Raw genomic sequence first — 23093 nt, forward strand, 5'->3', positions numbered from 1 at the left:
AAAGAGATAAAGAGACAGACAAACAGAGAGATGGAGAGAGAGAGAGAGAGAGACAGAGAAAGACAGATAGACAGATAGAGACAGAGAAAGAGAGACTGAGACAGAGGAGATGGAAAGAGAGACGCGGGTTGAAAAAAAAAGACATCCATCCTGAAAGACTCACGTCCAAGATCTTAATTCAATTACTTGCTGCTTATTTTTGTATTATCTCTATTTCCCACCTCCACCTCCCACCCTCCCCCCTAGTCCTCAAATTGGCACCCAGCCATCTTCACTAAATAAGTGACTTTTATCTCCTCCAATCTGACCTGAGTATCCCCAAGCTCTAATGGTTCCTCACGGGTGGTCACTAATGGTACCATAAGCTATTAGCTTACGGCGAGTCATGGAATGTCATAACTGGGCTAACTAGTGCTGGCCGAGGGCTGAAACCTAAGAATGTGGAGCAGGTTTTAGGAGGAACACGCACACACGCGCGCACACACACAAACAAACAGGAATTTAGAATAAATAAAAACAAACTTATAACAGTTCTCATCTGAGACTTGAAAAGAATTACAGGTTATTGCAGTTGTTATAACAATCATTTTCTTATAGAACATCCAGTCACATCACATATTATTGTTATATAATACATTTATTGAATGACTACCCGTTCGAGGTTCGAACCCGCGCCATTTCCCGTCGTCCTGCGAAAGGTTTGGGCTAGGATAAAATAATCTTCAAATCTGAAGGAACATTCAAAACGTGTAAAACAAACAAACAAACAAACTAACTAACACATCTAGAGATACTACAAGTCATGTCATTGTAATGTAATATATAGTTTTTTGTACCGGGTTGTTAGTTTATTGCAGTGGCGTAGCTACCAATGTGCGGGTGGTGCGGGCCGCACAGGGCACCAAGTGGAGAGGGGCACCAAAATTCCCCCAGTGTGTATTAATTTCCTATTTCCCTGAGCGTTTCAGTAAAAACGACTAATTGCATGGACACGAACAAACATAAACTACTGTATTTTAAACATGAACTAACGATTTATAAACTAGTCATGTCGTTATTTTGTTTCATCTCCATGACTATTTCTTCCATACAATGTAAGCTATACAACAGTTTGAATCTAATTTACTAGATTTATTTCGGACACACGGTACATGTTGTTACTACACTGATCGATGCTTTGTAATATAAGGAAGACGAAGAAGATAGGCCAACCTTTTTTACTTCATTGTTTAGTCCATTGGTTTAATCTAAATATTAAGTTTACAAATATATTTCTAAACTCTAGCTCTAAACAATTGTCTTAGTTTATTCATTTCTTTATGATTCTTAATAGTTTACTTTTGGAAATAATTCTATTGTAATGTCAATTTTTTAAAATAAGCTAACCTTTGTTTTATTACGAGTTTTTTTTAAACTAACTAGGTAATTGTAATACTGTAACGTAAACAAAATGGTGAACAGTGCTCAAGACTAGTCTGGCTGGCGCCTCAAAACCCTTTTAAGCTCAGACGGAGAAATCGGCATCTCTGGTTCTGTCCGGTCTGTGTAGTCTATAAGGGCCCCATACCCAGATCTATCGGGGTCCCTCATTACCGACCCATCGGTATAGCAGAAAATGGCATCGGATGGGTAGGACTTTAGTGTAGCTGATGCCAAGTTTTGGAGTATGGCAGGTGTTAATCGCGTCTTGGTGGGTCCCTCTTGTCCTATAAGGGACATGTTTTTTGTGGGGCCGGAAATCTCCTCCACGGAGGGCAAGTATTAATTCTTCTAATAGGAATTCTATCAGTGGAGAGCCCAGCTGATTTTTGTCAAATTGGCCGCAATGTGGAGGAACGATCGCATTTGTATGATGCGGTTCCTCTCTCTCCACTGTTGCACTAAGATTTTGGTGGGTAGCCTAGAGTCGCCCCTTTTGTAGCGCTCGTAGGCCGTAAGTATCGCCCTCTCCCTCCTTAAATGTAAAGGGGCCACGTTTGTTAAGATTTCATCATCTTCATTTAAATCCAAAGATGGATTCAATGAGTGGTGGAGGTTATCCCCGAAAGTAGAAAAACATGAGACCAGCAGAGCTCACATTCAGTCATCGCTTGCTTGGAGGGAACTTGAAGTTTGCCTGAGAGTAGGGAACAGTATTGACAACAAGGCCCAAGATTTGATTATACAATAGACGAAAACCTGGAGAGTTAGTAAAATTACTATCAACGTACGATCCACTCTTGATTCTCCACAAATACAAAATGGAATTTATTACAAAATTGGGGGATCACGCTAAAAAAACAAATCATGCAGCAAGTAAAACAAGCCAAATATTTCTCTATTATTTTTTACAGTACACCTGACATCTTAAAGCTGGATCAAACTTCCCAAATTTTACGGTACGTTGTCATGGATAATGACGGGGTGCAGGTTCGTGAGTCTTTTATTGACTTCATCGACACAAAGGACATGTATGCTGCTGGAATCGCTAAGATGATTCTAGAGAAACTGCGTTCGGATGGCTTAGACATAATGGACTGCAGGGGTCAAGGCAATGATAATGCTGCGGTCATGAAAGGTCAAAACTACGGTGTCCAAAAACGTATTCTAGAAGTCACTATTCATTGCCTGCTCAAACTCTGGAGACATTAACTAGCAGAGATGAAAATTCATCGACTAGATCTTAAGCAGGTGGATTATTGGTTGCTGTTCAGTCTTTTAATTTTCTCACCTATCTTGGATTTTAGGCTCCTGTATTAACTGAAATTAATGATGCGCAAGTCTACCTTCAAAAACAAGGATTGTCTATTCGAGACTTCTCACTCAAACTAATAACATTAGAGACATTTTTAAGTAGTAATCGAGAGGACATCGCTGAAGCCAGCATTACCTTTGCCGAAAGCGTGTGTTCATATCTGAGAATCAGTACAGAACCTCAAAAACGTATTGGCCTGAAGAAAAAGATGCCTGGTGAGAAAATTGACTATTCTGTACTTACACACAAAGAAGAGCTACGAAGGGAAATTTATTCTACCTTGGACAGGATTGTTCAAGAAATAATCACCCGATTTGAGCAACTTCATAATGTATCAGATAGATATGAATTTTTGTCGCCTTCCCAGCTATTAAATCCTCAGGTCGAAATCAATCTCGATAGTACTCCTAGCGACATTGATAAAAACGAATTTCTGCTGGAGCGAAAGCGGCTTCAACGGTTTGTCACAGTTTCATCAGAAGCCTCCGAATTTCCAAAACAAAGACCTGTTGAGCTCTTGAATTTTATAAAAAAAATAGCTAGATGATTCAGTCCCGAATATCGTCATCATGATTCGCATATTTTTTTACTATTGTGGTAAGCGTCGCTATATGCGAGAGAAGTTTTTCCAAACTTAAACTGATCAAGAATTACTTGCGATCAACGATGACAAATTTACGACTCACTAATTTGGCCATTTTGTCCTTTGAACAAGAGCTGGTGGAAAAAAATGGATTTCGATAAAATTATTGATACTTTTGCCAGCAAGAAAGCGCGTAAAATTCATTTGTAGTATGTTTATGTAAAAGTGATTTTTTTTGAATTAACAATATTTGATTAATGAATACATATTATTTTGAACAGGTTTTGCAATGTTATTAATTAGTTGTTGTTTTTTTTTTTTGGGGGGGGGGGGGGCATCAAGATGAGGTACCGCACCAGGCATCATATACTCTAGCTACGCCACTGGTTTATTGTATAAGTACTTTAGTTTATTGCCCATGTACTTCGTTTATTGCCCAGGTACTTTAGTTTATTGCCCATGTACTTTAGTTTATTGCCCATGTACTTCGTTTATTGCCCATGTACTTTAGTTTATTGCCCATGTACTTTAGTTTATTGCCCAGGTACTTTAGTTTATTGCCCATGCACTTTAGTTTATTGCCCATGTACTTTACTTTATTGCCCATGCACTTTCGTTTATTGCCCATGCACTTTAGTTTATTGCCCATGTACTTTAGTTTCAATTGTACTTTTTTTTTCGTCCGCCTGCATTATTACGCCCTCCCCACACACACAGCACACGCACACACAATACACACACAGCACACACACACACACACTACATTGAAATAAAAGGCCTCTCACACCCAACAAAACACGTATATTAAGAAGGAACAGCCAGCATAACAATATCATCGCATCATCCCCCCCCCCCCTTTTTTTTTCCCCCGAAAAAATAGGCACTTACTTAGACTTTACAATTTTTAGGAATTTTTAGCGGCCCCCGTAAAAAAAAAATAAACTGGAATGAAAGTTACACACCTAAATAGTGCAATTAAGTGCTTAAAGATTAAGGAAATATAGTTTTGTACTTAAGGCATCAAAATGTTGGCTTGTAAAAACATTGTACATCTAAATATCGAATAAATAAAATGTGTTGTTTTTTTTTGGGTAAATTTGAAGTTTGCGATTTTGATTTGAAAATACCTTAGTTGTTCTAGGCTTTGGGTATGTAATAACAGGTTAAATATTGTTTTTTTAATCTTTCACGAGATGTGGGAGAGTAAGTTTATGATCAGTCATCAGCGCCTAGAATAGTATATAAGAAGATGTAATATGTGCAATGTAATATGTAATAATGTAATAGGTGCACTCTTTCTCTGTAGCTCTCTCTCTCTCTCTTTCTCTCATACTCTACATCAGTGTTTCCCAAAGTGGAGTACGCGTACCCCCAGGAGTACGGGAAGACTTTTGAAGGGCGATCACGTTGCACCTTATTAACTATGTTTTTTTTTTTAAATACCCACTTATTATGTTCTGTTAGTTAATTAAAGCGGGGGGGGGGGTGAGGGGTACTCAGTAATACAAAAATTATAATAGGGGTACACATAGGTCAAAAGTCTGGGACACACTGCTCTACATAGTTATTTGAAGTTCAGTTTCTTTCTTTGCGCCGTTTCTTAGATGGGAAAGGATCACTCGCAGTGTTATGCTATTTTAAGTGTTTTTTGATTGATCTACGTGGATATAATATTTTGTCTCTCGCTATGTCTCCAACTCTCACTCTCTTGGTCTCCCTCTCTCTCTCTCTCTCTCTCTCTCTCTCTCTCTCTCTCTCTCTCTTTCTCTCTCTCTCTATCTATCTCGTTAAGAAAACGAGTGGCTCTTCAAACCAATCTACTTGGCTTTTATCTTGCTACCAAAATTACGGGCGAATGTATCTTACTCAATCACGCGCTCTTGTTGCCTCCACAATAACGCCGCCTATGCACTCTATCAGACACACACAATATAACATAGACATACACCCTAAGATCTCTCTCTCTCTCTCTCCCTGCCTCTCTCTCTCTCTCTCTATTTGCCACCTAATCATTACTGTAGGATGAAATATGCCCCCCAATATGGACCCTGAGCTAATAAATAAGAGACATTATAAATATCCTACTCATTAGTGATTTCAAAGATACGCCAAGTGGCCCACCAGATCGCCCGGGGGACCAGCAAACAGTACTCCGACACCGTCCCGTCCCCATACCGCTTCTTTAGAAAAATTTCCACCGAGGAAAAAAAAAAATCTAACTTCTGCTGCCGTGAGCGGTCGTCTGCCAAAATGTCAAAACTTGAAACGACAATCGATTGCTTGCTGGGAAATATTTAAGGGAAAAAAAAAAGCACAGACTTTTTTTTTATATTTCTTGACCATCTTCCCTGTGGTCAGTTAGGACTCAGAAGTAAAGGTTGAAATGCGAAAGTGTTAATTATCTCCCCTAGACTCAAATCACAGAACTTTTTCTCTTTTCCCGCGTTTTAATAAGTCGACCTTTTGGAGTGGTTCTATCAATCTTCTTACAAACAGTCATAGAAAAGTGATACATCCCGTTCATTCTCTCTCTCTCTCTCTCTCTCTCTCAATAATTTAACATGCTTGTCTTCAATGGTTCTCAAAATTGCCGCCAGAGCAACCTTCGATTACATCTGTCTCTCTCTACTTCTTTCTTTTAGTATCTAGCTCTGTGTCTCTCTCTTTCTCAGTCTCTAGATCTCTCTCTGACTCTCCGTCTCTCTTAGTCTCTCTGTCGACGTAAGATTAAAAGTGTTGGCGGTAAAAGTGCGACAATTTATTAAAAATAAAAAGCTAAAGTTTCTGACCTGTCAAAATTCGGACACAATTTTGTCTCCTTTTTGAAGGCCTCTCCCTCGTGGAGTTCCCTGGGCAGTAGCCCCACCTGCCTTCCCTCAGATCCGGCCCTGGCTACAACAACAGCAGCTTAGTTCTCACCTTGTTACAATAGAACGACTTTGCGAACTTTCTACAAGTCCAATAATGACTTCCATTTTTCTGATTCGATGGACGATGGTAGTATTGGTACCCTTACTTTTATTATCATAGTTTCTAACAACTAAAAACAAACTGACCAATGTCCAGCGTACACCAAAGAAATAATTTCACGGTCTCAGACACATGTATGCGTTTCGTTCATTTCAGAGCAGACACGTAGAAGGACCTAGTCACCAGGGGCCTTCAAAAAAATGTCTTAATGGGTTGAGGGAGAGATTGCAAACAAGACGAGCCCCCATGTTACTAAATCTCACACACACAAAAAAAAGCGCCCGCTCGTGAACGATTCCAGCCCAGTGGTCACTAATTGGTCAGCTACTGAAAGATGAATAACTCTGAGAGGTGAGTTAGCGAGTGGTCATCCGGTTACGTTCAGATAGCCGCTGGGAAGATGGACAGAAATTATTTCTCTCTCGCTCTGTGTGCGGTTGGTCTTTTAAACATTTATTTCTGTAGCAATATAGCCCTACTAGCCTCCTTCGTGTATCCTTTGGCCTCGTTTGGAATGTAACCTCATTTGTGTATATTTAGCCTCGTTTTGAATATAACCTCATTTATATATCTTTTAGCCTCGTTTGGAACGTAGTTTAAAGTCTCCTAGTTATTATAATATTGGAATTGATTAAAAGATTTAGCTAATTTTTTAGAGTCTTTTTCAAAAACTCCCGACCTTTACATTTTACACATTAACTCTGACGACAAAATCTGATTTTGGCGCCCTCTTCGATTTGTTTACAAATATCGTCTGCTTATCTTCGCAAACGATATCTGTAAATATGTGTGTGTGTGTATTCTCTTATGTGTAGGCGTGTGTATGTACGTGTATTCTCGCTTATTTAGTGTATAAAACTGTACCTACACTGGAAGTCAGATTTTTGACATTTGTATGCCAACGCGGAATGCTCAATTCCTACCAACAGTGCCAAGAACACAGATGCAAATCTACCTATTTTACAGCGCGACGTTTTGATGATGTGAATGGTGTGCTTACCTTTTGAAAACATTTCAGTGCACAACTCAGAAAGGCAGCAGGCCAAATAGTGCTGACATCTAGATAGAAAAAATAACAACCTGAGTTCATGTAACAACATCATGTAAAAATAAACAATTTATTCTAATTACTTGATTCTGAGATTGAGCTTTTTCTGAAGATTCGATTCACGGTAATAAGAACGAGGGCTAAACAAAGTTGAGTTAGAGACTCACGTTTAACTAATAATGCTGAGTTTTTCCGTGACTCTTGCTGATTTATTAGCGACCCCCGTAAGGGGGGAAAGCCGCTATTAGTTTTGTGTAGTCTATCTGTCCGTCTGTCTATGGAAGAGCTATGGGAAGTCTGATTTCACAACATTTTGTGTCTTGCAACATTTAGATGCAACGCTACTTCTTGTTTCCCGAAAGCGAACCGTTTAATTTTAAAACTAATTATGCAAGCAGTTTTCACCTCTTTTAAAACAATACATAAATGTAAGGGAGATTAGAGTAAGAAAAATATATTTCTGTGTATATGTTTTTTTTAATTTATACAACAAAAATTTGCAAATTGTAAAAAAAAAAATGTTATAAATAAATAAATATAAACTAATTGTTTATTTTCTGGTAAAATAGCAATTAAAAGTTAACAGAAAAGGCTAAGAATGCCAATAGTATGTAAATTTTATGCACAATTTATTAGACTCGAGTTATATACAATGGTTCATACCAGGGAATAGGCTATCAATGAAACATACGACGCAACGCTATACAGAGTTTGTTGGTGTAGCCCAGTGATTCCCAAACTATTTTGTCTCGTAGACCCTTTGGAATTCCTGCTAGACCCCTGGGGGATGTATATAGACCACTTTTGGAATCACTGGTGAAGCCGCACATTTCTCATAATTTTATCACTTGTTAAGTGTTTTATTTTTTAAGATTTATCCGGAAAATGATTTCTTGAGTTTTCAGTTCAAAGAATGTGAGTAAGTGAATTTAAGGAGAGGGAGAGAGAGAGAGAGGGAGAGAGAGAGAGAGAGAGAGAGAGAGAGAGAAAGGAAGATTAAGCGTACAATAGAAGAACAAAATGTCAGGCATCTCTTTACTATGATAAGGAGTTATTTAGATTGAGATGGATTGAAGCTGTCATAAAGGCTATTTCGAAGTTTCTAGAATGTGGTGTGTATGAATGTCACATCATCGACTTCATTTTTGTACCGACATTCTGTTGGCATGGGGGCAAAGGTTCTATCAGAGAAGGTCAAAGAAGTGTCTAAAGTGCAAAGGTCACAGACTCGATATTTGTCGGCTCTTTTAAACTAAGATTACAATTTCTACATTTAGAGCAAAGACAGATTTATCTTTCAGGTTAATTGGTTTAGTTCAGAAGGTGTTAATAACATTATTATTATAAAATTTTTATTATGAAATTTTATATGATGATAAAGGTCTGAGAAGAAAACGTTACTCATGTGGCCAAATATCACTGCATGAAAACAAACATGGCCCTACAGAACAAAGATGGCCCTACATCACTCAAGTACAAAGATGGCCACATCATCACAGTAGAAAGATGATCCTACAGCAGTACAGCACAAAGATAACAACACAGCACTACAGCACAAAGATGGTCATCTACTACCACATTAAAAAGAAGGTTCTAGAGTTGTCCATTACAAACATGGAAAACCATTACTACAGTACAAAAATTGATACACTCAAATATATAGGGCTTCTTCATAGAGCTTTAGACACACGGCATTTTGAAAAAGACATTGACATTGATTCTCAAGCTAAAGTTTTCAAAGGGGACAAGATGTCGGAAATATTAATAAAGATAAATATATGGAAAGAAGGGGAAAAAATACAAGTCACAAAATTCATTCATTCCAGATTTTAAAAAAAAAAAGACCAAATGTTACAGAGTGCTCCTTGTATTTTTAAAACCTTTATCAAGAAACAAATTCACAAATCGAATATGGTTTTTAAATTTTTGCATAAATCTTAAAGTGGAAATGGGAGACATCTTGTTATTATGTCCATGAAAAGCTCCGACGAATACAGTCTAGAACTAGTAGCAAAACAATTAAATTTAGAAATGCAACAATTAAACCAGGAGAATTTAATAAGAACATGAAATCAGAACATATAACCGAATGACAGACTGCTTCACAATAAAGGTTATTACACTTATAGATACAAATAATCAAAAATTAAAAAAAAAAATTCGAAAACTTGGGGACGAATAGTGAGGCTTCGTGAGCCTTCAAAGTAGCATATAAAAGAAACTCTTGCATTTGACAGGCGTGAGAGTTTAAAGTTTGGTGGCAAGGCTCCAAGGTTTCAACAAATTCACGATCCCGATATTTTGAAATTCTGAAGCATTACCCAGCTAAACGGCTAGATCATGGCACCATTCTAGTACATTGTAACACCACCAGCCCCCCTCTCCTTAGGTCTGCTAACTACATAGCGGCACCTATCTGATCTGTCTTCTGCGGCTCCAGTAGTAGATCTAGTACAATTATCTTCGCGACACCCCTATCAATCGTCTAGGTCAAGCTAACCCACCAGAATGTCGCTTTGAGTACCAATGACCCACGAATCTCTGTCGGGATAAATGTTCAGGACCGTCGATCATGTTTCCACAATTAGTTGTTTTTTTTTTCTTCTTTTTTTTTTTTTACCCAACATTTTAAGATCTTTCAGTAGATTAGTTTTGTTTCTATATAATTAACAAAAATGTCTTCTTTTTTTTTTCAAGACATTAGCAAGGCGTATTAACGCCGCCTTTTTAGCGCTGGAATTTTCGATGCATGATGTTTAAACATAGAGTGAGTTTATATAAGTTTTGTTAGAAGCAGAGGCTCTCTTGTATTTTTGTATTTACTTTGCAGTCATATGTGTATCATTTTAAAGGAGGGGGGATGCTGAAAATTTATATGGCCCAAGGATGAAAAAAAGTTGGGCACCGCTGAATTTTGTGAAAACACATTTAGTTAATTTGTCTTCCTTGAACCTTTTTTTTTTTTTTATGCTTATGAAAAGATTTCTATCAACTAAAAAAAAATAAAAAAATAAATTCTTGTTTATCAAAAGGCTGAATTAAGGCTTGTTACAGGGGGGAAAAACACGAAAATTAGATTTTTGAAGTGAATGCCCCTTTCATGTATCTCTATTTATAGGCGTATCGTTAATGACTTTAATAAAAGGGAGAGCATTATGCTGGCAGACGTGGACTAAACAACATCGCCCACGTCTGGTCATGTGATGAACCTCGGTAGGTGTGTTACGTAAGGTACCTGTGTAACGAGGTCCGGCCTTACAGGGCCTTCATGCATAATAATAGGCATACTCAGGGCCGGATTGAGGGGAGGGCCTCCACAATATATTTATAATTCTTTCTGTATTGTTCTTTCGCATTTTCTAAAATGGAAAATTTTAAATTTTGCATTTGGTAGCTCAGTCGTGGTTTTGAAGAGTCCGCTTGTATCGTGCTTTTAATAAATAAATGCAGCTCCGGATTTACGGCAGAGCATCAACACAGGGCCTTATTGTCCACAAACTCAAAAACATGTTTAAACTTAAAATATACATATTAAATATTTAAAAAAAAAATAAATGAGATTAAATTTATAAATACTTTCATTTTTTTTCTTCCAAAATATGGCATGCTTTTAGAAATAACTGTCACTTGATTTTTATTGAAGCTTTCAAAAACTTGTAGGGGCCTCCACAACATCCCGGCCTTCACATAATTCCGGCCTTCACGTAATCCGCCTTCACAAAATCCCGGCCTTCACATAATTCCGGCCTTCACATAACTCCGGCCCTGTGCGTAATAAAATATTTAAAAGGATGGGAATATGGATGTTTCCTCCAAAATCATTAAATTTAGAAAGCCTTCAGGATAGCAGACTTAAAAGTGAAGTAGCAATTATACATAAAACACTGAACCATAATGTTGTAAACCTGGTGGTGACACAGATGGGGGGTGGTGATATGTGTTTTTAGCCTACCCAAATCGCCACAGTCCAGCGCAGGACGAGCGGTCAACCGAGACCAGTGACAGTACACGCCCGTTCGGCAAGGACCAGTGTCGTAAATATTACGCACGCAAGTCACGGCGAAAGTGATCAACTGGAATGGTCAAGAAGGTTCGAGTAGGCCAGTAGAGACACTATATAAGAGCGAGTGTGTCAGAATCACTTCACTTCACGTTACCTCGCAATGTGACCAGTACGAGGTGAGAACCAGCACGGTGTGTGAAGTCAGGCGGAGCAGAGACTAGGTTTTTGTAAAAGACAGTGTTAATGTTGTTGCCAATTGCGATGTATTTGAAATTAAACTGACTGATACTTTGGAGCCCTGAGTTGTGATGTTCTTTAAGTTTGCTGTGTCGTGTGGTGCAGTGTGAAGAGAGCCTGGATAGTAGGAGAGATGCGTAACAAATACAAATACAAAAACCAAGCCTGATAAAATATTCTGAAAAACACAACGATAATTACAAAGGCATATTCCTCGTCCCATATGCTAGGTCAAATATGTACAAAAGCTCCTTCTTCCCTAGTGCTATTAGAGCATGGAATGGGTTGCCTGAGCTAGCCAGGAAAACCATTGACTTGGCAGCATTTAAGTCATCAATTAACATGCATGACTAGATTGACCTAGGAACACGCGAAGGACGTAATCATCTTTTTTGAAGTAACGTCTGTATTTCATAAGATAAGATAATTATATTCTCCTTCATGCCAGTATGAGTAGAGGGGTCGTGGACGTCTTTATTAAAGTCCTGTTGGGGAAGCATGTCTGCTGTTCCATTCTACTTTGAGCCAACCGAAAAAGATCGTCTTTGATCATCCCTCCCCCCCCCCTCTTACGAGCAGGTAGCAGCCTTTCTTCCCTTACCAAAGGATCGACTTTATACTCTTGAGGTAAACTTTCACAACTTCTTTATTTCTTAGGTAACACACTTGACATTTTACACCCATACTGAGCAGAATTACCTTTGGAAGAATCGTTCTCGGTGATACCCTAACCACGGCCTGCGGGCAATATCCGGTGTGTGACGCAGTGCTAACAGATCCCTTGAAACTCCTGTAGGCAGTGTATAATGAAGCCTCAGACAATCAGTTCCATTGGGAGTCATGCGGCCAGAGTGGGAAATTTATATCGTCCACGGCCCGCCAAAAAAAACAAAAAAAAAAACAAGGTTACAATGACAGTTTGTGTGGAATCACAAACTCGAAATCGGCCCCCGAAGTGGTCCAACCAGGCAGGTAAAAAGGCAGGTTTCAATATTTTCAGAAAGAATATCAGAATGTAATTCTATCAAAGGCAAATGACAGAGAAGAATGGAGAAAGATGGTTGACAGATCTTGTGTGGTGCCCCAACGGTCTAGCGGACCGAGGGATAGGTGAAAGTGAATGTGAAGTTAGATGTGAACCTGGCCTAACTGGTGTCTTATTTATGATTATCTAATCCATGTTGCCTTGTAAAGGGTCAATCTGTTATTCAAAGCCTAAAGGACAAAAGGAAAACATTTCCGTAAAAAAAACAACAACAAAAATTCTTTAGTTTAGTGTTCCATGGTTTCTGATTGTGGCTGCAGTTCAAGCAATAATATGAAAAACTACTAATTAATTGTTGTTTTAAATCATGTTTCACTTATTTGCATACTAAATATATTTTTCTCTATAAAAAAGTAAAAAATTTTTTTGTAAATGTAGTATTTAGTATGACAGAACTTATGTAACTTAGCTTTACAATTGTAAAAGAAATTTTAAAAAAAATCTAAAAAAACAAATTGGCAAAAATGTGTTAAAAATATGGTTCACTGTTATCTACCTTACTTAATAGCCGTTAGTGTTTTAACTACTAATAGTGAATACTTGTAAAAGTGGTGTATTTTTTAAAAACTAGATTAGATTTTTCGCTTTCAGAAAACAAAAAGTAGGCGTAGCATCAGAACTTTGAATGGTCTACAATATTATGATGTCGGATTTTCACTAGTTTACGAGATCTAAACGGGACGGAAGGACAGACAGACCACACAAAACTAATAGCGTCTTTTCCCCTTTTGGGGCCGCTAAAGAAACAAAACAAAACAAACAAACATTGATCATCACAATATCTAGTATTGTTATACGCTCTCTATAATGTAAAATCGGTTTAAATAAAAAAAAAACAGCAGACAATCAACATAATGTCTCGTTGTCCCTCCCTACAGAGAGAGTCTGCTGGTAAAATACTAAACGAACGAATACATCAAAGTCGTCTGCTGTAAATGAGAGAAAAAAAAATCCGAATTATTTTTCAAAGAATTAACTAATAAATAATCCCTTAGTATCTAACCAAAATCTCATAGACATTGTGGCCTTAAGCCAACTGGTACATTTCAGTTTACAATACATATAGATTCAGCCCTACATCACATTTTTTAGCATTCATTTCATCGCGCCACTTTTTAAGTTTAAAGTGTGTGCCGCCATGTTTCACAACCACTTTTGCAAATAAATCTAGGAGTAGGGAGTGCTCCCACTTTTTAGAATAGTTTATCACTTAGCGACGGCATGACGCCATTGGTTAACATTTCCGCCTGTCAGCGGATCCGTTTTGAAACAAAAAATGGCGCCAATGTGCCAGGTACAAAAAGCGAGTGAAACAAACTTTCAGAAAAAAAAAACAACATCAAAAGTATGCCTATTTGGCTATTTGTGGTTTGATTCTACTATTTACTTCTCATGGTTTATACAATGTTTTTTTTAAAAAGATTTGGAATAGGTAAGGTTGATAATAATAACCTTTAAAAAAAGTATTTTTTTTTTAGATATAAAGCGTTGTCTTTGAATCAGAACATAAGGGAAGAGAGCATCTATTTGACTTGTGACTACATAGACCCGGCTGCATCAGTCATTTATGGGCCTCTATCAGCCATGAAAACCAACGACTTAACTCTTTCTCTCCGTAATTATTTTTCCACGTTTTGAAGGAATTCTTCATTTTGCTCATTTACTATTTCACAACCCTTGTTATGATTGGGCGTCAATAGCTTTGTTGTTTGTTATCAGAAACTGTTGTATTTGGTATAGAATTAAAGGGAAATGCATGCTCTTTTTATATAATTCAAAGTCAAAGTTTCAATTTAATGAGGTCAAAATCAACGATGATATCGTCGATTAGGAGAGAAAGAGTTAACAGAGTTAAAGTCTATTGTTAACGTCTGGGACTAACACGTGGATTAACGTAGGACGTAAGTATCCTCTGTCAAGAAGAATCGTCTGTAATTTATAAGATAAGAAGAATATTTTGCGACATCAACGCAATACAAAACCGTTGCCCGCCGGGACAGTTCTCATCACTGGCTGTTTTTGGAAAGGACTTTGACTGTATGCCACATGTGAGCTTTAATGAAGACGAAGCAACAGAGGTTTCCTCGGAAATGTTTCAAAGACAAAATAGAGCGTCAGTTTCTAAAATAAAGAAGGACAATAGATATGGAGTATACTACGATTAATTAAAAACAACTACATGTCTACTTTTACGAATGAAGCCGTGTTTCGTTTCGCTTTACTGTTCCGGATGTTCTTTCAGAATTTGAATCCTTCTATGTGTGTGTAGGGGGGGGGTTGCGACGTTCAGGGTTCGAACCTGGGACAATCGAGGCGAGAGTTCACAGCTTCCCCCCTGGTGCAGTGCAATAAACAAGAAAAGTATTGCTGACCTAGATTTTGTAATGACTATATTGAAGTATATGGTATCCAGGCTTTTAAGAAGTCATTGAGTTGTCAACAGATGTCGGTCCAGTGACATTCCAACGCAAGGATTAAATTATTACTTTCCAACTATTGATTTATTTCCCTTTTGAACATAAACTATTTTTTAATTTCATAGGATTTATCTACCACAAGTCTGCCAGGGATTTAAGCACATAATGTGAGCGAAGGAGTGTTTGAAAAACATTTTGCTCAAGTTTTACAATCATACAAGCTAATGAATCGGAAACCGATTTTGACGATGTCTTCAAGAACGATAATTTCAAACCAGGCTTAAACGAATGCTGCTTGATTTTGTTTGTACATTCAGTCTGCAATGTTGGACGATGATTTGCTTGAAGTTTCGAAATGTTAGTATTAAAAAAAAAGTTTATATTTTCATGTTTTGCTATGTTTTTTATATTTGGACGTCTATTTCCTCAGGGAAATTTAAATTTGTTGAACAAACCCCAGCTTCATTAATGTTGAGTTTTATTGTCTACTACAAAGAACCATCATGAAAAGTGAATGGAGTCTTCTGATTATGTTAAATACTGGAATGAATTGATTAGTATATTAAACACAGCTCAGTCTAATAAACCTTAAGTTTTATTGTATACACAAGCCTTTGTGACTTATACAATTAAATTCATCGACTAGTATATTATTTACATAATACTAGCAAGGCACACCATAATGAAATTAAATTTGTTTATAACACTTTTAGAATTACGATTCTGACAATGTAGCATATATATTTAGATTTACCAGACTGATAGTGTAACTATGTGGTCGGCAGAAATGTAAATCCTATTTGATTTATGGAATAAGAAACATCTTGGGGGGAAGTATTTTTTTACCTGACTCAGGGCCAAGTCACAAGTTATTTCTCCCACTTCCCATTCTCGGATCAAGTTGAAACTTTGCACAATTATTCAATGTGGGAAGCTAGGTCGAGAGGCCAAGTGCGCTTGGCTACCTAGAAGGGGGCTCGATGTTCGACACCCGACTCGGGCAGAGTTGTGTTTACTGAGCGCCTAAAGGCAGCACGGAAAACCAACTCCTAGATACCCCATCCCTCCCACTGGTCCACAAATGAGATTGGACCAAAAGCGCTCTGAGCATGCTATAAGCATGAAAGTAGCGCTATATAAAAGCTATAATAATAATAATGTCGATTACTACACATGAACAAAACAAAACAACAAATTTTTATTACTTAGTTGAAATAAGTTAATTTTATTGGATTTACAGGATCTACTAAGCTAAGTTAAGTATTGTTAGGTCTTTCGCTAAAACTTGTAAACTAACAATAGACTATAAAACCTTCTATTTTTCTAATTGCTTCAATAGTTCATTGGCTAGGCGTCGGACCTCCACATGGAGGCTCGAGACCTCGAGTTCGAATTTAAGATTTTGAAAAGGCAGCACGGAAACCTTCTCCAAGATACTCCCATTCCACCCCCAACTGGTCCACATAAGTTATAGGACCTTAGCGAGCTCAACATACTACGATGGCTAAACAAAAACACTTAATACAAATATTTCCATTCAAACATATAAATTATTGTCAGTCTATATCTATTAAAAATTAAATTCAAGATTAATTCAAGATTATCGATGCAATTTCACTCGATAGAAGATTATTATTATTATTTTTTTTTGTTAAATTTTCTTGTCTTTATTTAACTTCTTGTAATAATGAATCTCCAAAATATAAAACAACCAAATGTTCTACCAAGAAGCAATTTTCAAGGCCACTTGTTTTGTTTTTTATTTTGTTTTTATGTTGCGTGTTTGTCGAGTCCAACTAAGTGAAGCTCTTCTCCCAGCCCGCCTTTTCCTCTCGTCTGCTGATTCTGACAAGAGTTATCTCGTCAATATAAGGTGGCGCTGGTGTTCAAAACAAATCAAGCTTCCCGTGACGTATCCCCGCTGACGTTCAGAAAACAACGTTTGCAAAATTCACATTCGCGTGTGAGAAATTGTTCACTCTGAAAGACTAAATGTTCAGATAAGATGATGTCGGGAGAGGTCTATTCCTGTGAGGGAGAGAAAGTGAACACAAATAAGAGTATACCTCTCTCTCTCTCCTCCCCACTGTGAATGTTCCAGAAATTGTGGGCTTTTAATTTCTATAATTGAACCTCCGTTTTCCGAAGCGTTTTTTTGTTTTGACTTAATAGTGACTTAACTCTTTCTCTCCGTAATTATTTACCACATTCTGGTGGAATCAGCTCTGGTATCGTCAGATAGGAGACAAAGAGTTAATAGTGTTCTACATTATAAATTGATTACTAGTTTGTCAATTATGGTTTCTCAGTATACCATTCAGATTTGAATAGACTATTTAGATCAAATGGTCAAACTCAGAACGTCAGAACGACTCTTCAAAAGAGAAAAAAAAATCAATATCACACAAGTGCTGCTTACATAATTTATGTTCAACTCAATTAAAATTCTAATAATTTGTTTAGACGATAAAAATTGGACAACGACACAAAATAGTTGCTATTTCTACGTCGTGTGTTCTTCTTTTAAAATCATTAATAAACAAAAATGTATGTCATTTTTTTTTTACATGTTTTAAATGTTCCTTCCGGGCATGACCAAGCAGACGGCTCTGTGTGGAGATGGTGAAGATGCTGGGAAGACCCGTTCGCGCCAGGATCTCAGTGTTGCACACTCTCACTTGCACATGATCTGAGTCTAGCGAAGGTCGTTTCCGCTTTCCCTGCCCGCTCTAACTCCTCTCCAAGGGACATAAGCTTTTAAAATGTGAATAATTTTTTTCTGTTAATTCTGTTATGACGCTGTATGCTGATAGCGAATTGACTTGTATATTATCTTTCATTAAATAATAACAAAAATGATTTGATTTATCTATATTTATAAAAGGATACTAGGTGTCCCTTACCAAGACGGAGTCAGTAATGAGGAGATTCGAAACAGTGTCACAATGGCAGCTAGGTCTAACAATAAACTGCCGACCATAGTGAACAAACGTAACACTTTATTAATATGTCTCAAGGTCTTCCTGGCTCGCAAAGACATTCCTTCGGGGAACAACACCAGGAAACAGAAGAAGAGGCAGACAGAGAAAGCGTTGAGAAGACAACATAAAAGAAAGAGATTCTATCCAAGGAAAAACACAGACTGGGATGGAGAAAGACGGTCTGCAGATCCTCATTGGTGTCCCAGCAGTTCAACAGACTTCGGGATAGACTATGGTGAAGGATAGATAATTGCATTATTTCTACAAACGAGTCTTTGTTAATGTTTACAGATCGAGTATCTACGTATTTGACTACAATTAAAATCAAGAATTAAAAATAAATTAATCAAAGAAATTATTTAACAAGGGAGACCACTAAGTGCTTCGATCGGAAGTCATTGATCTAATTATCGGAAAATAAAATCTTTGATCTGTTGTACGATTAACAATGAGCTGAAAGAACCTTTTCACCATAAGCGACTATTTGCCATTAAATGTTTGATTTATTAACAGCTTTGACATAAAAAATTTAAAAAATATATTGTAATGGGAAAAAAAAAAACGCCACTGCCCTAATCTTCTGCTGGTGTAATAGATTTAGCCTGAACACAAAAGTCTTACGCGAGATGACGCTCCAAGGGCCGTAACTCTAGTGATTCTCCGCTATCGTCAGGATCTGAGCGCCTGTCGAGCGAGCGTAGATGTTCCAAGCTGATATTCAAACCAAGATTCGATCGCCTCTCACTAAAACAGCAAGAGCATACAAAATAATTCAATAAATTTAAGTTTAGCACAAAATAAAAATGACAGCAAATCGTACTTTTGTTATTGAAAGCCTGTTTTCATCATGCCCTGGCTATAATTAAAAAAAACAAATGGAAAAGTGGTTTGAGTGCTGGGACAAGTCCCAAACAGCCCGTGGAGTCTGGGAGCGCATGAGGCGCCCCGACCGCACTTCCCCGTGGTGGAGGCTGTCCAGGCCTGACAGATGATGTTAAGGTATATGTTTCTGTGGCCAACGGTTAACAAGCAGGGTGTCATGTGGCCAGCACAGCGACCAACCGCCTATACTTTCCCCAACTTTAGTCAGGTATCCATAATTGGTTGCACTCAGGGTCGCTCTAAAAAATACCAAAATTCAAAATACCAGCCTTCAAGGAGATTCGATCCCAGGACACCAGGTGCGGAAGCCAAGCGCCTAACCACTCAGCCACCGCGCCTCCAATATCTCGTTGCCGCGTCGTAAAGACCAATGACGTGGCGACGAGCTATTTGTCTAAATAGCCCACAGGTTGTGACGTTGTAAGTCAGCGTTGAGACCTTCTATTACGAATGGTGTCGTCTGAGGTCATATAATCTTGAGCGAACGCCTGTTACAAGACAAGCAGGTCTGACCAGTTTTTAGGTTTAGACCTATGACCCCCTTCCCACACACGCATACACTTTACTGCATCCTCCACACTCCCCAAAATATGTGAGAACCCCCACAACTCTGGGTGAACGCATTTCGATCAGTACAAGACAAAGCTCCCACCTACGACTAAAATTGGCCTACATCGACATGTCAAAACACCAGCGAATAAAATCTTTTGAAATGATGGGAATGTCTAACAGCGTATGTGCGTGTGATCTATTCTTGTACATGTGTATGTGTGTTTGTAATTTTTTGAGTTTGTGAGAGACTCTTACGCGCATGTTTAGTTACATAATTAAAAAAAAAAAAAGAATTCTCAGTCATAAAAGTTAACCGAATGTCAAGGAGGATTACAATCTCCGTGCCAATAGCTAATCACCCAAGCCCATAAAAATACTTCATACAAGACCATCTGGAAAAGAATTAATTATCTCACTGGTACGTAACATGTCGAATACATAAACAAAAAAAAAGACACGGTGGCAGAAGTGAATTGCACTCCACTGAGAAGTCAAGCTGGCAACTCAAGGCTTGACACATTGCTTACATCTGGCATGCAATACGACCAGAAGTCCACACACCAGGAATCTATTCACTGCTCAGTGAATTGTTGTCAATCGAAATTGAATGATGGCAGCCATTTTTTTTTTCATGCGCGGCATTACAATAGGAACTACTGGCCAGGGTTTTATGTCTCTGAATGCCAAAATAAGAATAAAAAAATACTACATGTTACAATTTAAAAAAAAAAATGGTATTAACAATTCTAAGAATTTTTTTTTCTTTCTTTTGTCTGGAATATTTTGGTATGTTTGCTGGCAGACATTTGCACTAGAAAGTACAGTCTGGCTTGGTTGTAATTTAGGTTAATTTACACAGAAGCAGACGACGTGTTTCTTTTATGATTAATTTTGTCTAAAATCTACAATAGTAGCATGATATTTTCTTTAAAATATTTTTACAAACTTTTTACGAAGAGACCATTGTTGATCGTAAATAATAGAACTATAAGATCGTGGAAGTAATTAAAATAAAAAAAAAAAAGGTGGATAAGGAAATAGTTTATTATTATTAATTATTATTACTATCTATTATTATATTATACGGAAATATAGTATCTCTCTAATATGTTATATTATACAAATTCGGGTGATAATAGCCAGCAATTAGGAACTATGCAGAGTATTCATATTCATGTATAACACATAAGCTAATTGTTCTTTTTTTTTTTTTCAAGCATTGTGCGCAAAAAAAAATATTTCGAGTACCTCCAGCAGTTCCGCCGCGTTTCCTTTCCAGAACGCGAACCTCACAACGCAAAACACTGGAAATTATAAGAGTCCTTTAAGTGGAAGCACCCCCCAGCGCCCTCATAAACTGTAGCACCCCAGAATATTATTGATATATGATGCCAGGTCCCGCATAAATGTAACTGTGATCTCTAGAAGGTTCAATTGAATACTGTTGGCAAAACTTAACTACCGGCTACGCCCAATATGTTTTATACGGATCTATTTCTCAATGAATGGAAACATTGAAATTGTAAAGATATTTATACATGCTCTGTATCTGTTTCAATTTATTCTCTGCCTCTGTTTCAACTCATTCTCTGCCTCTGTTTTAACTCATTCTCTGCCTCTGTTTTAACTCATTCTCTGCCTCTGTTTTAACTCATTCTCTGCCTCTGTTTCAGCTCATTTTCTGCCTCTGTTTAAACTCCATCTCTGCCTCTGTTTCAACTCATTCTCTGCCTCTGTTTCAACTCATTCTCTGCCTCTGTTTCAACTCGTTCTCTGCCTCTATTTCAACTCGTTCTGTCTCTGTTTCAACTCGTTCTCTGCCTCTGTTTCAACTCATTCTCTGCCTCTGTTTCAACTCATTCTCTGCCTCTATTTCAACTAATTCTCTGCCTCTGTTTTAACTCATTCTCTGCCTCTGTTTCAACTCGTTCTCTGCCTCTGTTTCAACTCATTCTCTGCCTCTGTTTCAACTCATTCTCTGCCTCTGTTTCAACTCGTTCTCTGCCTCTGTTTCAACTCGTTCTCTGCCTCTGTTTCAACTCATTCTCTATTCTCTGTTTCAACTCGTTCTCTGCCTCTGTTTCAACTCGTTATCTGCCTCTGTTTCAACTCGTTCTCTGCCTCTGTTTCAACTCGTTCTCTGCCTCTGTTTCAACTCGTTCTCTGCCTCTGTTTCAACTCATTCTCTATTCTCTGTTTCAACTCGTTCTCTGCCTCTGTTTCAACTCATTCTCTATTCTCTGTTTCAACTCGTTCTCTGCCTCTGTTTCAACTCATTCTCTGCATCTGTTTAAACTCATTCTCATCCTCTGTTTAAACTCATTCTCTGCATCTGTTTAAACATTCTCATCCTCTGTTTAAACTCATTCTCTGAATCTGTTTAAACTCATTCTCATCCTCTGTTTAAACTCATTCTCATCCTCTGTTTAAACTCATTCTCTGCATATGTTTAAACTCATTCTCTGCCTCTGTTTAAACTCATTCTCTGCATCTGTTTAAACTCATTCTCATCCTCTGTTTAAACTCATTCTCTGTTTAAACTCATTCTCATCCTCTGTTTAAACTCATTCTCTGCATCTGTTTAAACTCATTCTCTGCCTCTGTTTCAACTCATTCTCTGCATCTGTTTAATCTCATTCTGTTTATGTATGACCTCAATCGCTGCCTCTGTTTCACGTCGGCCTCTGTTTCACTGGCATTTTCTGCCTCTCTTTCAGCTCAGCCTCTATTTCAGCTCAGCCTTTCTTTCAGCTCAGACTCTATTTCAGCTCAGCCTCTCTTTCAGTTCAGCCTCTATTTCAGCTCAGCCTCTATTTCAGCTCAGCCTCTATTTCAGCTCAGCCTCTATTTCAGCTCAGCCTCTATTTCATCTCAGCCTCTATTTCAGCATCATTCCCTGCCCCTATTTCACTGTCGTTGTCTGCCTCTAAACAAGCTGTTTACGCTAATCTTGTTCGTACAATATTCTCACTGAGAAAGTATCGTATAATAACTCATATAATCTACTTCAATATTTGAGTTCTAAAATGCTCAATAAGAAAGGACAAAGTTCACTTTATTAACGCGACAACATTTTTATGTGTAACTACTTACCTGAGCTTCAGAAAGCAGAAGTTTGCATTTGATTTTAATTACACTGACTAAGAGATGGCCAAACCATTTAACTTAAGAGCACTGCAAATAGTTGAGTTATTTTTATGAGTTTATAGCATATTGACTTACTGTGTTTTAAAAAGGTCAAGTGTCTCAGCAAGTAGAGGGCGCTGCTTGTCTTGGGAGCTCTTCTGTTTTGGTAGCAGACGTCAAAGTTTTATATAGGCTAGAGCTTTTTTTTTTTTGTTTCAGTGTAAACAGTCGATATATCCAGTCCGTGTTTTTAGTTCGGGGCTTATTTTGTAAAGATAAACAAGTTTCATGGCTGATGGTACTTTAGCTTTTCAAAATGTGGTTCTTGTGGTCTGACAAAATAAAGACACTCGGAGACTAACTTATTCAATAAAAATAATAGAAGTCAGACTTCATAGATTGAATGCGTAGGCCTGATAGATGACTTGATCATTATAGTGATACTGCTATGTTTGTTTATTACAAAAAAAAAATTGACAAAATGGTAAAAATATCTTTCTTAGTTGGGTTTATTT

At 37.7% G+C, this 23093-nt stretch overlaps 1 long non-coding RNA gene across 2 annotated transcripts in view; it reads right to left on the reverse strand.

Moving 5' to 3' along the window:
* LOC129924197 (uncharacterized) overlaps nucleotides 1-22749 on the reverse strand; it is a 73644-nt gene extending 50895 nt beyond the window's left edge. For both annotated transcript variants that reach the window (XR_008776205.1, XR_008776216.1), the window contains exons 1-2: nucleotides 22675-22749; nucleotides 7288-7346 (exon numbers count right to left, since the gene is read on the reverse strand). This is a non-coding gene — a long non-coding RNA (uncharacterized LOC129924197). The remainder of the gene's footprint in view (nucleotides 1-7287; nucleotides 7347-22674) is intronic.
* Between the last annotated feature and the right edge of the window lie 344 nt (nucleotides 22750-23093).

The sequence above is a fragment of the Biomphalaria glabrata genome, chromosome 1 (genome assembly GCF_947242115.1).
Source record: "Biomphalaria glabrata chromosome 1, xgBioGlab47.1, whole genome shotgun sequence".
In the NCBI taxonomy this organism is placed as follows: Eukaryota; Metazoa; Mollusca; class Gastropoda; family Planorbidae; genus Biomphalaria; species Biomphalaria glabrata.